Source organism: Magallana gigas, chromosome 2, assembly GCF_963853765.1.
Source record: "Magallana gigas chromosome 2, xbMagGiga1.1, whole genome shotgun sequence".
Classification (NCBI taxonomy): Eukaryota; Metazoa; Mollusca; class Bivalvia; order Ostreida; family Ostreidae; genus Magallana; species Magallana gigas.
This window is the reverse complement of record NC_088854.1, coordinates 35,360,660-35,372,887: the sequence shown is the minus strand read 5'-3', so window position 1 is coordinate 35,372,887 and position 12,228 is coordinate 35,360,660. Positions and strand designations below refer to the sequence as shown.

General features: G+C 32.7%; 1 protein-coding gene across 3 annotated transcripts in view; it reads right to left on the bottom strand.

The window, feature by feature from the left end:
• Positions 1-12,228, bottom strand: part of LOC105333013 (uncharacterized) — a 211,163-nt gene that overhangs the window by 26,327 nt on the left and 172,608 nt on the right. The window lies entirely within an intron of this gene.

Sequence of the window (12,228 nt, the reverse complement as noted above, 5' to 3'; positions counted from 1 at the left end):
CAACAATGGGCGTTTAAAAGATATTGTGCCATATGGTCCCTCGGTAGAATAACAAAAAAATAAATATTGTAAAGTATTCGAATTTTACACTTATTTTTGCAAACACGTAATCTTTAACATTGTACCTTCATGAAATACTATTTTTTTTCCCAGAATAAGAAAATCCTACGCAAGATATAAAACTAAACATTTGGTAGGGGTACACTGTTAAGTTGTTAACTTCCAATTCCCTATATTTTCGTTCTGCCCCCCCCCTCCCCCCCTTTGTAAAGCGATCAAAATATATGAAAGCATATATGTACATTTTTTTCATCAACTACTTACTAGTTATTGTATTAAAAAAAATATATTAGTTATTGTTTTTTATTTAAAAAAACCCTAAATGCATAGATGTGAAGAAGAAAATTGTACCTCAAAGTGCTCAATTCCTCAAATTCAAAACATTCAAAAATTTTATCTGTCTTCTCCATTATAATTAAATGACTGTTATTTACGCGTACAGACCAGGATAATTTTCCGCTGTAATATTTTCTTAGGAATAGCGATAATTACTTTATCCCCGCAACAGAAATGTGTCAGAACTATGGAAACTGTTTTAAAGATGTCGTTTTCATTTACTCGTGTCTGAAAAAATATCAAAATTGATGTAGATTTCACATTATTTATTGTATAAAGAGGGGGCCCCAGAGAGTAGGTATATACAGAATATCATTCTTTTATTTTGTTTGGACAAGTATTTAACATACTCTAATTCATATAGAATTTCTAATGTTCAACCAAAATTTCAGCGTCAATCGTAGAATTATAAGCAAGATACAGAGCTCACAGTTCGCCTAGGTTTGAGTCATATTTTGTTCACATGAGTTTATTACATTCAGCTTAAGATTTTTAACTTGGTAATTCCTATTCAGCATTTAAAATGGAAAAATAGAATGGCCTAAGATTTTCAATTCTTTTATTCACTCAAGACCAGTTCACTGGTATTTGAGGTTCAAAATCAGTTTATACAAATGTACACAAACACAGTCAAGGATCACATGTACAGTAGGCGTAATAATGACGAAAAAAGGTTAAGTTTACAATACTTTGAAAATTTTCTTAATAAATATTGACAAATTTTTTACTTCTTAATCTTTAGTTTTTAAGATCTGTGTACAAACATAGAATTGTGAGCAAATCTCTGTACCTTGCTTATAATTCGAAGCTTAACACTCAAATATGGTTAGTAGATAGAAATTGTAAACACTTTATTTGTTATAAAGTGCATGTTTCATGCACTATAACAAATAAAGAACACAATTTATTTTTTCGAAATGAATCATATATATACATGTATATATCTACATATTTCTATCAGCAATATTAAACTCTATCTAAAGTGAATAAACTCGAGAAAATGCCGAGCATCTCAACAAAACCTATTGCATTAATCTACCATTACGCAAAGTATAATGCCGAATTACCGATATAATGAATTGTATTTCAGTACTTTTTTGATACATCAGATTTTGCTTAATTTGCGCAGGTAAACAGTTAACTGTTTGATTTACCGAAGTCTCTGTTTGATTTGATACGTAAAAATCACGAAATACAGACGATAGTTCCCAGGTTACAAAGCATAAATAATGAAAACGAAACGAAAATCAGAACAAGCTAACACCAACGTCATGTGTGAAAACTGTCAACTCATTGAAATATTTAGCCTCAATTTACTTCACAACATCGGCACCAATATATTTTGCATGTTTCAAAAATGTCCCTTCATACGCGAACTGTTGCACAACAAGCAAATTCATCATAGTCAGATCGACCCTTTTTCGTATAATGTCATGGCTGCTTTAAACAAAGAACCTCGTTTTAGAAGTATGGAATACGAGTCTTGGTAAATTGGGTATGCAAACCCGGGCCGTGGCAAAATAAAAGCCAGGGCAGATCGGCAATCGTCAATTCAAAATATTGATTATTTTGCAGCAATATTTACAGCGAATACAAATATACTGGTCCATCAAATATCCTGAAATTTTAATGAGATTGGCAGATTAATAACTGCTTATCTTTTGTTTTGCCCAGGCCAAGTCTTGCCTACCCATTTTACCGGATGCCGAACCCGAAGCTATTAAACTGATTGAAACACGCATTTCCTTTATTATTATTTTCGTAATAACTCAGATTTGAAACAGAATTAGACCTTAATTTTTGCAATTTATATTTTCCTTCCCATAAGGATAATTTATGCTAAACTACGTTGAATTGCGGTCAGTAGTTCTTGAGAAGAAGATTTTTAAAAATGCCCCCCCCCCCTTTTTCTACAGTTTCAAGGTTTTCTCCGCTTTGAATACGATCGGACTTTTATTTCTGCAATTTATATTCGCCCTCCCATAAGGATGCTTTGTGCCAAATTTGGTTGATTTTGGATAAGCGGTTTTAGAGAAGAAGTTAAAAATGTAAAAAGTTTACAGACGGACAGACAGACGGACGACGGACAAAATGTGATCAGAATAGCTCATTTGAGCTTTCAGCTCAGGTGAGCTAAAAAGGCGGTCATTGTGATCTTGTCTTTGTCATAAGGTAGTGTTATTGTTGAAAAATAAAATTCAGTTATCAAACTGAAAACATTTCAAACCTACCACGTTGAGTGTACATTTACATAACACGGGCCGGGAGACGCCGCGCAATTGGACAACCAATTCGCTGTAGTCTAGGACACATGCTTCTCGTGTTTACATGTATACGTTATCACACATTGATTCGTTGTTAAATTATTTCAATTTCCAATCATATTGGTTAACGATGCATCAAATCATTGATTTCAATCATAGTGCGTAAAATAAAGAAAAACAAGAGGCCCAGGGGCCACATCGCTCACCTGAGCAACAATTGCCTTAATTCTGATCAAATTAGCATTATAGTATCAAAATATCTTGACAATTAAGTACAGTAGATCTTGTGAAAAGTTAACAACGAGGACGACGACAACGACAGACAACGGACAAATTGTGATCAGGTGAGCTAAAAAACCTACCAGCAATGAATATAATACACCGTTTAACAGTCGTACGAGTTGAAATGTAAATACATTCACATGTGTCCATTTCTGACATTTTGCTGCTGAGAATTTAATGCATTACACTACCCATTTCAACAAAAAAGGCCGATATTCACAACATGATTATTCCAATCGCACATCTTAAGTATCTGTAATCTGTGATAATTCATTTGGCTAACAAAATATTAGAATTTTTTATGAGAGAGAGAGAGAGAGAGAGAGAGAGAGAGAGAGAGCATGAGCTAAGCATGGTGTGGTAAGTAAAAGTTGAAATATATTTAATAAAAAGCATTCGAGATAAAGCAGCTTCAGTGGTACAAGGATTGTGAAAAGTTCAGCGTGGTTTACAATAAGAGAGTAGAACGACCACGAATTTTGACAGATTTGGCTACAAAGAGTTAAAAAGAGATTGTTACAAAACAAAAGTGCGATTATATCTTGTAGGAGATAAAAAATAATTAATCTATGTTTGCCATAAAAATACACAAATTTATAATAAGAATATTTTAACATTTAGATCCGCCGAATATTTCCATTTCCCTTCATTGTTTGGTGCCCGATTTGAAATTAGGTTTTGAGTTTTAATACGTGGAGAAATTTCTTTTAAGTATCAAATAATTTTCCATGCAATCCAAATGAAAGATCTTACAAAGTTATAGACGTATTTACACGGAATTGATCTCCTTTCAAAGTTAGAAATATTCAAAGTAAATAAAAATAGTAATGAAACATACAGCATGCCTCTCTTTGATACACAATTATATTTGGGCATACAAAAAAAAACCTAAAATACAACATGGTAATGTTTACAAAAGAAAACCGTTTGGTTTCATCCTCCGAATGGTTGGGTTCTTTCATCCTGCATGTTTAGCATCGATTATAAACAACGTAAACTTAAAAACTATTAATCAACAAATGTTCACTGCTTTATTTTTGTTCTTTTAAACAGTCATGCTGTATATTTTATATGTTACTAGACTTTGACCCGTGCGTGCACGGGTTGACATTCATTGTATATGATATCGGACATCTACAAAATAGATGATACATCGACACACCGTATTGTTGCCATTTACATAATAAAGCCTATAGTAATGCTATTAATTTCACTACACTCTGCTTAGTTAGAATAATCTAACTGTGTCTAGGGACAGGCCTATTCCACAGGTAAAATGCCTCCCATATATACAATTCAGGAGTTATCTTTCTATTGACACTGCATTACTTATAAGTTCTTATATAGGAAAGGGTTAAAAAGGGTTAAAAAAAATAGATATGGTTTTTCCTAACATTTAAAATTAAAAAGAGTATAGGGGATGTCGAAAAGCCCTTACTTTTTGTTGTAGACAAAAAAGTTCTAGTTATTAGTATTCTTCTCAACAAAGTTTCGTCAGCGATATTTTGAAAACAGAACCGAAAAATAAAAATTTAATGTCAAATTCTTTTAGCAATTGCTTATTTCTCTCGTATGTCCTTTTTTGGACTTACGATCTATATTATAAACTAAGAAATTTTGGATTTAGATATTTCATAATATGATAACTTTTTTCTATCTTTTACTGTTTTTGAGATATTAGACTCCATACTAAAAAAAGGGGATGGGGGATGAAGAGTAAAAAATTGAAATAATCACCAAATCTGTTAAATGAAGAATGGGAAATGTAAAAATTGGCATAATTGTCATATACTTCAAGTTTCGTTTAAAACCATTGAGAACTTCCGGTTTCATAAGTTGATAAAATATCGTCTATGTGTGTTCTAATGTTAAAGTGAATTCACTAGTGGGACGTTTTCTCAAACAATTTTCAAGTGAATGTTTTCATATTTAAATTTATAATGAGGGACCAAATACGAAGACCGACAAAGGTTTTGGGATTAAAATTTTGAAAGATAAGGGATCTACAGGGGTCAAAGTTGAAAACCGCCCTTTAGCTGTATCCTTTTAATTTTTCATCCGATTTTTAGAATCTTTTTGGTTTTTAGTTTTGAGTAAAGAGTACAATCTAAAAATTGTGGTACGTAGGGCAACTTTTTGAACTTCTTATAGGAGTTTTAAGGGCGTGAATATTGCAACTGTTTAAAAGTTGAAAAAAAAAATTATTTAGAAAGAGTTATCTCGCTTTGCTCAATGAACGTAGAACATAAATACTCTAGGCATACAATTTTTTTTCTATTCGAGAGATGAATACTTACTTTTTATGATTTATGGAAATATTCTTTTAGAAATTAAAAGTATATTTAAAGTATATTAAGTTTTGAAGTTATCTTCTTTGTGACATGCATTACTTATAAGTTTATACATGTATTTAGGCAGCTGATTATACCAAAGCGATGAAGAATTTGTAAATAAAAAAAAATAGATTTGATTTTACTTGACATTTTCAATCAAAAGGGGGAAAGGGGATGTCGAAAAGCCCTTACTTTTTGTTGAAGACAAAAAAAGTTCTAGTATCTCTTGAAACTGTGTGTCCTTATTCTACTGTCACATACATCGTATCTTGACCCAAACCCATTTAAAAACTTATGATAATACGCACTATAGCTGCATTTGATTTGAAACAGATAAACAAGCATTTTATCTAGATATCCGTTAGCTAATGCCTACGCTTTTCCCTTTTCTTGTGACGCTTACACATAACTGAGCTCCATGTCATCTTAGGCAAATCAAATGTGACCTGTTTCATGTTAATAATTCATTGTTCCATGCCGTGCCAAATCAACAATTAACGTTAATGGTTATATAAATACAATCGCCTTGAGTTGATATAATTAAATTTTTTGATAAGTACAAACATCTAATTTAATAAATAGAACCACAGATTGATCTCTTTAAGTACATGTTTGCATTAGTATTCAAAACAATAATTTGACCTACAAATTCAACAGAGATCAATTTGTAGCCGCTTAAAAATATACTAGGGACACCAGTGTAACGTGATTAAAAATACCGAGAAGAGAAAACTCTGTTTTTAATTCGAAGCCCAAAAACTGCTGCGTTATAAAGCAAAAAAAGTTTTGAATTTCTTTCTTCACTTTATAACGAGTAATCGACTAAGAAAATTTTATTCGATAATCGGCATTACCAAGCGATAGTCGAGTACTCGTGTACTCGTTGACTTCCCTAGTTTATAATCAAGTCCCTTTTCTAATAGGATGATTTTATTCCTTTATCACCTGTTGAGCTTTACAGTTCTCAAAAAGATCCTAAACCATTAAATTGTTTATATAAGGGATATAAACCTACATCAAACATCAGATAATTATAAAATTGGAATCCTAATGTGGCCACACTGTACTCCTCAAGATTTTGATTTGAAATAAATGAAATCTACATTATCTGAAGTTGCTTTCAGTTAAGTTATAGCTTTTCTAGGCAAGTAGGTTTTAAAAAAGATATATCTATATTCCTTTGTATATTTCATTCCCCCCTCCTACTGTAGTGACCACATCCTACTCCTGGGGTTCATGATTTGAACAAACTTAAATCTACTCTACCTGAGGATGCTTCCACACAAGTTTCAGCTTTCCTAGCTGATTAGGTTTTGAAAATATGAGTTTAAAATATTTATACTTTATATTCTTATGTAAAAGTACAACCCCATAGTGGCCCCAACCTACCCCCGGGGGTCATAATTTTCACAAATTTAAATCTATACTATATAAGGTTGCTTCCAAACAAGTTTTAGATTTGCTGGCCGATTAGTTACTGAGAAGAAGATCTTAAATATTAACTCTATGTAAAACTTCGACCCCCATTATGGCCCCACCTTTCCCCGGGGACAATGATTTGAAAGAAAACTTGAATCTACACAATCTGAGAATGCTTCCACACAAGTTTCAGCTTTCCTGGCCAAATGGTTATTGAGAAGATTTACACTATATATTCATATGTAAAAGGTCAACCTGCCATTATGGCCCCACCCTATACATGGGGGTTATGATTTTCAAAAATTTACACTACATGAGGATGCTTCAACACAAGTTTCAGCTTACCTGGCTGATTGGTTTCTGAGAAGAAGATTTTTCACAATTTTCTCTATATATTTTATGTAAAACTTCGACCCCCCCCCCCAGGGTGGCCCCATCTTACCATCAGGGACCATGATTTGAACAAACTTGAATCTACACTATCTGAGGATGCTTCCACACAAGTTTCAACTTTTCTTCCCGAATAATTTTTGAGAAAAAAAAATTTGAATAAATTTTCAATAAATCCTTCAAAAAAAGTGTGGCCCTTCATTTTCGCAAACTTGAATCCCCTTTACCTAAGAATGATTTGTGAGAAGAAGTCGATAATGTACAAAGTTTACAGATGGACAAACGTACAGCTGGACGCCGGACAAAATTGATCAGAAAAACTCACTTGAGCTTTCAGCTTAGGTGAGCTAAAAAGTATTATGCGGTTGAAGTTAATACTTTTTTTGTCCTGTAAATACATGTATTTCAAAATATGCGTTAGTAAAGAAATAAAGATAAACGATTTTCGATTCTTCTGAATCCCTTACTGGGGGGGGGGGGGGGGGGGGGTTAACCCCCTTTTCTTAATATCAAATGAACAATCTCATGATAATAAATGCTGTTTGTTTATCAGGTATTAAGGAATTATTAACCGTTCTCAAATAATTAAAAAAATGCATACAATGTAACACGCAATTACTGGATTTTTTATTATTCAATTTAGAAAAATTGTAAGGGTTACCCCCATTACATTTCAACATTAGTATATAATATATAATAGGATAAGGAAAAAGTAAACTGTCAGAACATCATTAAATCTTGTCTTCTCTAATTGCTGTGCACAACTTCAGATGGTGTACAACATACACATGAACACATTTTCAGATTATTCCAAGCAGTAGTTAAACAGTTTATTGGGGGCACTGTGTGCCTGCAGACTGATCGATAGACAGACAGACAGACAAGGCGAATCTAATTTACCGCCTAAACTTTGTTTTGCGGGGGTTTAAATATGTTAACCAGGTTTGGACGCCGATGCCAGCTCCGTTTCGGTGAGCTAAAAAAGCAAATAATTCACTTACTAGTACACTGCACCACCCTGATCGTCCTTAAGGTATTCAATGTATAATGAAGGGATATCAAACACTTTTGAAGCATTTTGAACTAGTTAAATATGTATTGCTTGATAACTATGAAAGTGAAATGAACCAAATTCACATGACAGACAACATATAAGCAGCCGGTCATTTTGCACTTTTAATTATTTTAAAAGAGTTATCTCCCCTTGATGAAAAAAATAAAATCTTTGTTTCGTCAAAATATCTGCGGTAATTGATTCATTTTATTCTATATTCAAATAAAGAGAAAGTTAATGCATGTATTAACCAAAAGAGTTTTACTAATTTTAAGTTACTGTTTACAATATCTTAATAAAACATACATTGCCCATAGACTTCAATGCAAAGTTCAAGGTGTAATTAGTTGGGCCATAATAAAAATTTTGAAAATTCCTTTGGTGGAGTATTTTTATTTGATAACACCTTCAAAATGATATCATGATTAAGAATAACGGACCATTCATTTATAAGGTACAAAATGTGGTCGTTATACATCGATTAACTTAAATAATTCGGCAGAATTCATCAGCAAGGAAAATATAAAGACAGATAGGACCCAAGGAAAATGCAGAACAAATGCAGAACAAACACACAGATTTATAGAGTGGAACTGAATCACACGGTTCCTGGAATCAGCTATTGACATATTTTTTTTTTGGTGTTAAGATGACGGTGTCAAAGTCACAAAGTAGGTTTTTTTTTACCAGAAATTCTCTACTGTACACTCATATAAGATTTTATTTACATCCACCAAGTATGATTACCTCTATTTCTTTGCAAATTAATTTTTTTTCATAGCTCTACAAAAATTGACAGGACTTAAGCCGACATGATCCAGCTCCGATTTCACAAAAAAACAAAAAAAAAGTTTTTACCTAAGTTTAATCTCAAATCCTGAGAATTTTCTCAGCTGAGATTTTTCTCAAATTGCATTTCACAAATCAAACTTAGTCATTTCTCAGCTGAGTTGAATTTTTTTACTTAGCTGAGTCAAAAATTTTCATTGTCACATGTGGCCCCTTATAACTTCTCTTATTTTTTTTATTTATTCTCAATAGAAACAAACGTCTGCTTATGTTTTCAACAGAGGAAAATCGGATTAAATTAACAAGAGTCATAAAATGTTAATCAGTCATGTAATGTACACTTTGTTATGCTAAGTATAGATGACATATCTATATGATCTTACATATTACATAGCAAACAAAAGACCACATTAAATACATTGTGGTTACCATAAAATCATTAGAAAGTAGAATCACTGCACAATTATTCCATTTAACACAAACAAATGAATTAGTTCCCTTTGTTTACATTTTTGTCAAGGGAGATAACTCCGTCATTATCATGATTTTTTAATGAAAAAAAATCTATCAAACCTGCATAAAATATTGCATGTACGCTGATTATTGAGTGGAATAGATCTAAGCGATGAAAATTACAGAGAATATAATACTGTATTAATGATGTTAATGACATATTCATATTTGAGATTTGACTTAAGTCTGCTATGGAGGTAACTTAAGTTTTTTCTCAAATTGAGTAAAAAACACGACTAAGATTTTTTTGTGAAATGCAGAGATTTGAGTTTTCTCAAATTTGAGAAAAAACTCAAATATTTGAGAAAAAACTCAGACTTAATTCTGAGATTTGACTTAAGTTTTTAGTGTGAAATCGGAGCCCAGTTCTAACAAATTTATTGATCAGTCAAAACCTTCAGCAACCAAAATCAAGGACTGCACGAAAAAATCATGATATCAGACTAAAATTCCCATACAAGAAAAATTGGCTATTTCTTCTAAACTAACAAACATTAACAATGAATAAGTTACTTTTACTTACTCTCTATGATAAATTCAATAAATTAACCAAGAGGCCCATGGGCCACATCGCTCACCTGAGGAACAATAGGTAAGATAAAATCAGCTCAATGGAGTCATAATACAAACTATCTGGACAATGTACAATAATACATGTAGATCCTGTATAAATAAAATCCATTTTCCCCTGGATATTCTTATGCTAATAATAATTAGTCCCTTTTATAACAGGATGATTTTATAGTCATATCATATGTTGAGTACTGCAGTTCTCAAAAAGAACATTAACAATAGTTTATATATGGGATATAAACGTACATCAAACTTTGAACCTTCTCGTGAGGCCAAAGTCTTAACAATTATAAACAATCATCTGGCTGATTAGTTTCTGAGAAGATTTTTAAAGATTTACCCTATATATTCCTTTGTTAAACTTTGCCCCCCCCCCATTGTGGCCCAACCCTACCCCCGGGGGTCCTGATTTTCACAACTATGAATCTACATTACCTGAGGATGCTTCCACACAAGTTTCAGATTTGCCGGCTGATTAGTTTCTGAGAAGATTTTTAACGATTTACTCTATATATTCCTATGTTAAACTTCGATCCCCCATTGTGGCCCCACCCTACCCCGGGGGTCATGATTTTCACAACTATGAATCTACACTACCTGAGGATGCTTCCACACAAGTTTCAGCTTTCCTGACTGATTAGTTTTTGAGAAGAAGATTTTTAAAGATTTACTCTATATAATCATATGTTAAACTTCGACCCCCATTGTGGCCCCACCCTACCCCCGGGGGTCATGATTTTCACAACTTTGAATCTACACTACCTGAGGATGCTTCCACACAAGTTTTAGCTTTCCTGGCCGATTAGTTTCTGAGAAGAAAATTTTTAACGATTTACTCTATATATTCTTATGTTTAACTTCGATCTCCCATTGTGGCCCCACCCTACCCCCGGGGGTCATAATTTTCACAAATTTGAATCTACATTACCTGATGATGCTTTCACACAAGTTTTAGCTTTCCTAGCTGATTAGTTTCTGAGAAGAAGATTTTTAAAGATTTACTCTATATATTCATTTGTTAAACTTAGACCCCCCATTGTGGCCCTACCCTCAGGTGAGCTAAAAAGGTTAAGTTTACAATACAATAAGTTGTTAAAGTTGGCTTCTGGAAGAACAGACTTTGAAAATTTTCTTAATAAATATTGACAAATTTTTTACTTTTTTTATCTTTAGATTTTAAGATCTGTGTACAAACATAGAATTGTGAGCAAATCTCTGTATCTTGCTTATAATTCGAAGCTTAACACTAAAATATGGTTAGTAAATAGAAATTGTAAACAATAACAATTAAACACAAGAAACATGCACTACATGTATAACAAATAAAGGACACAATTTATTTTTTCGAAATGAATCATATATATATATATATATATATATATATATATATATATATATATATATATATATATATTTCCGTCAGCGATATCAAACACTATTTAAACTGAATAAACTCGAGAAAATGCCGAGCATCTCAACAAAACCTATTGCATTAATCTACAAAATGTACCATTACGCAAAAGATAAAGCCGAATTACCGATAGAATGAATTGTATTTCATTACCCCTACATCAGATTTTGCTTAATTTGCGCAGGTAAACAGTTAACTCTTTGATTTACCGAAGTCTCTGTTTGATTTGATACGTAAAAATCACGAAATACAGACGATAGTTCCCAGGTAACAAAGCATAAATAATGAAAACGAAACGAAAATCAGAACAAGCTAACACCAACGTCATGTGTGAAAACTGTCAACGCATTGAAATATTTAGCCTCAATTTACTTCACAACATCGGCACCAATATATTTTGCATGTTTCAAAAATTTCCCTTCATACGCGAACTGTTGCACAACAAGCAAATTCATCATAGTCAGATCGACCCTTTTTCGTATAATGTCATGGCTGCTTTAAACAAAGAACCTCGTTTTAGAAGTATGGAATACGAGTCTTGGTAAAATGGGTATGCAAACCCGGGCCGTGGCAAAATAAAAGCCGGGGCATATCGGCAATTGTCAATTCCATATACGCATTATTTTGCAGCAATATTTACAGCAAAAAGAATATACTGGTCCATCAAATATCCTGAAATTTTAATGAGATTGGCAGATTAATAACTGCTTATCTTTTGTTTTGCCCAGGCTAAGTCTTGTCTACCCATTTTATCGTATGCCGAACCCGAAGCTATTAAACTGGTTGAACACGCCTTTCCTTTAT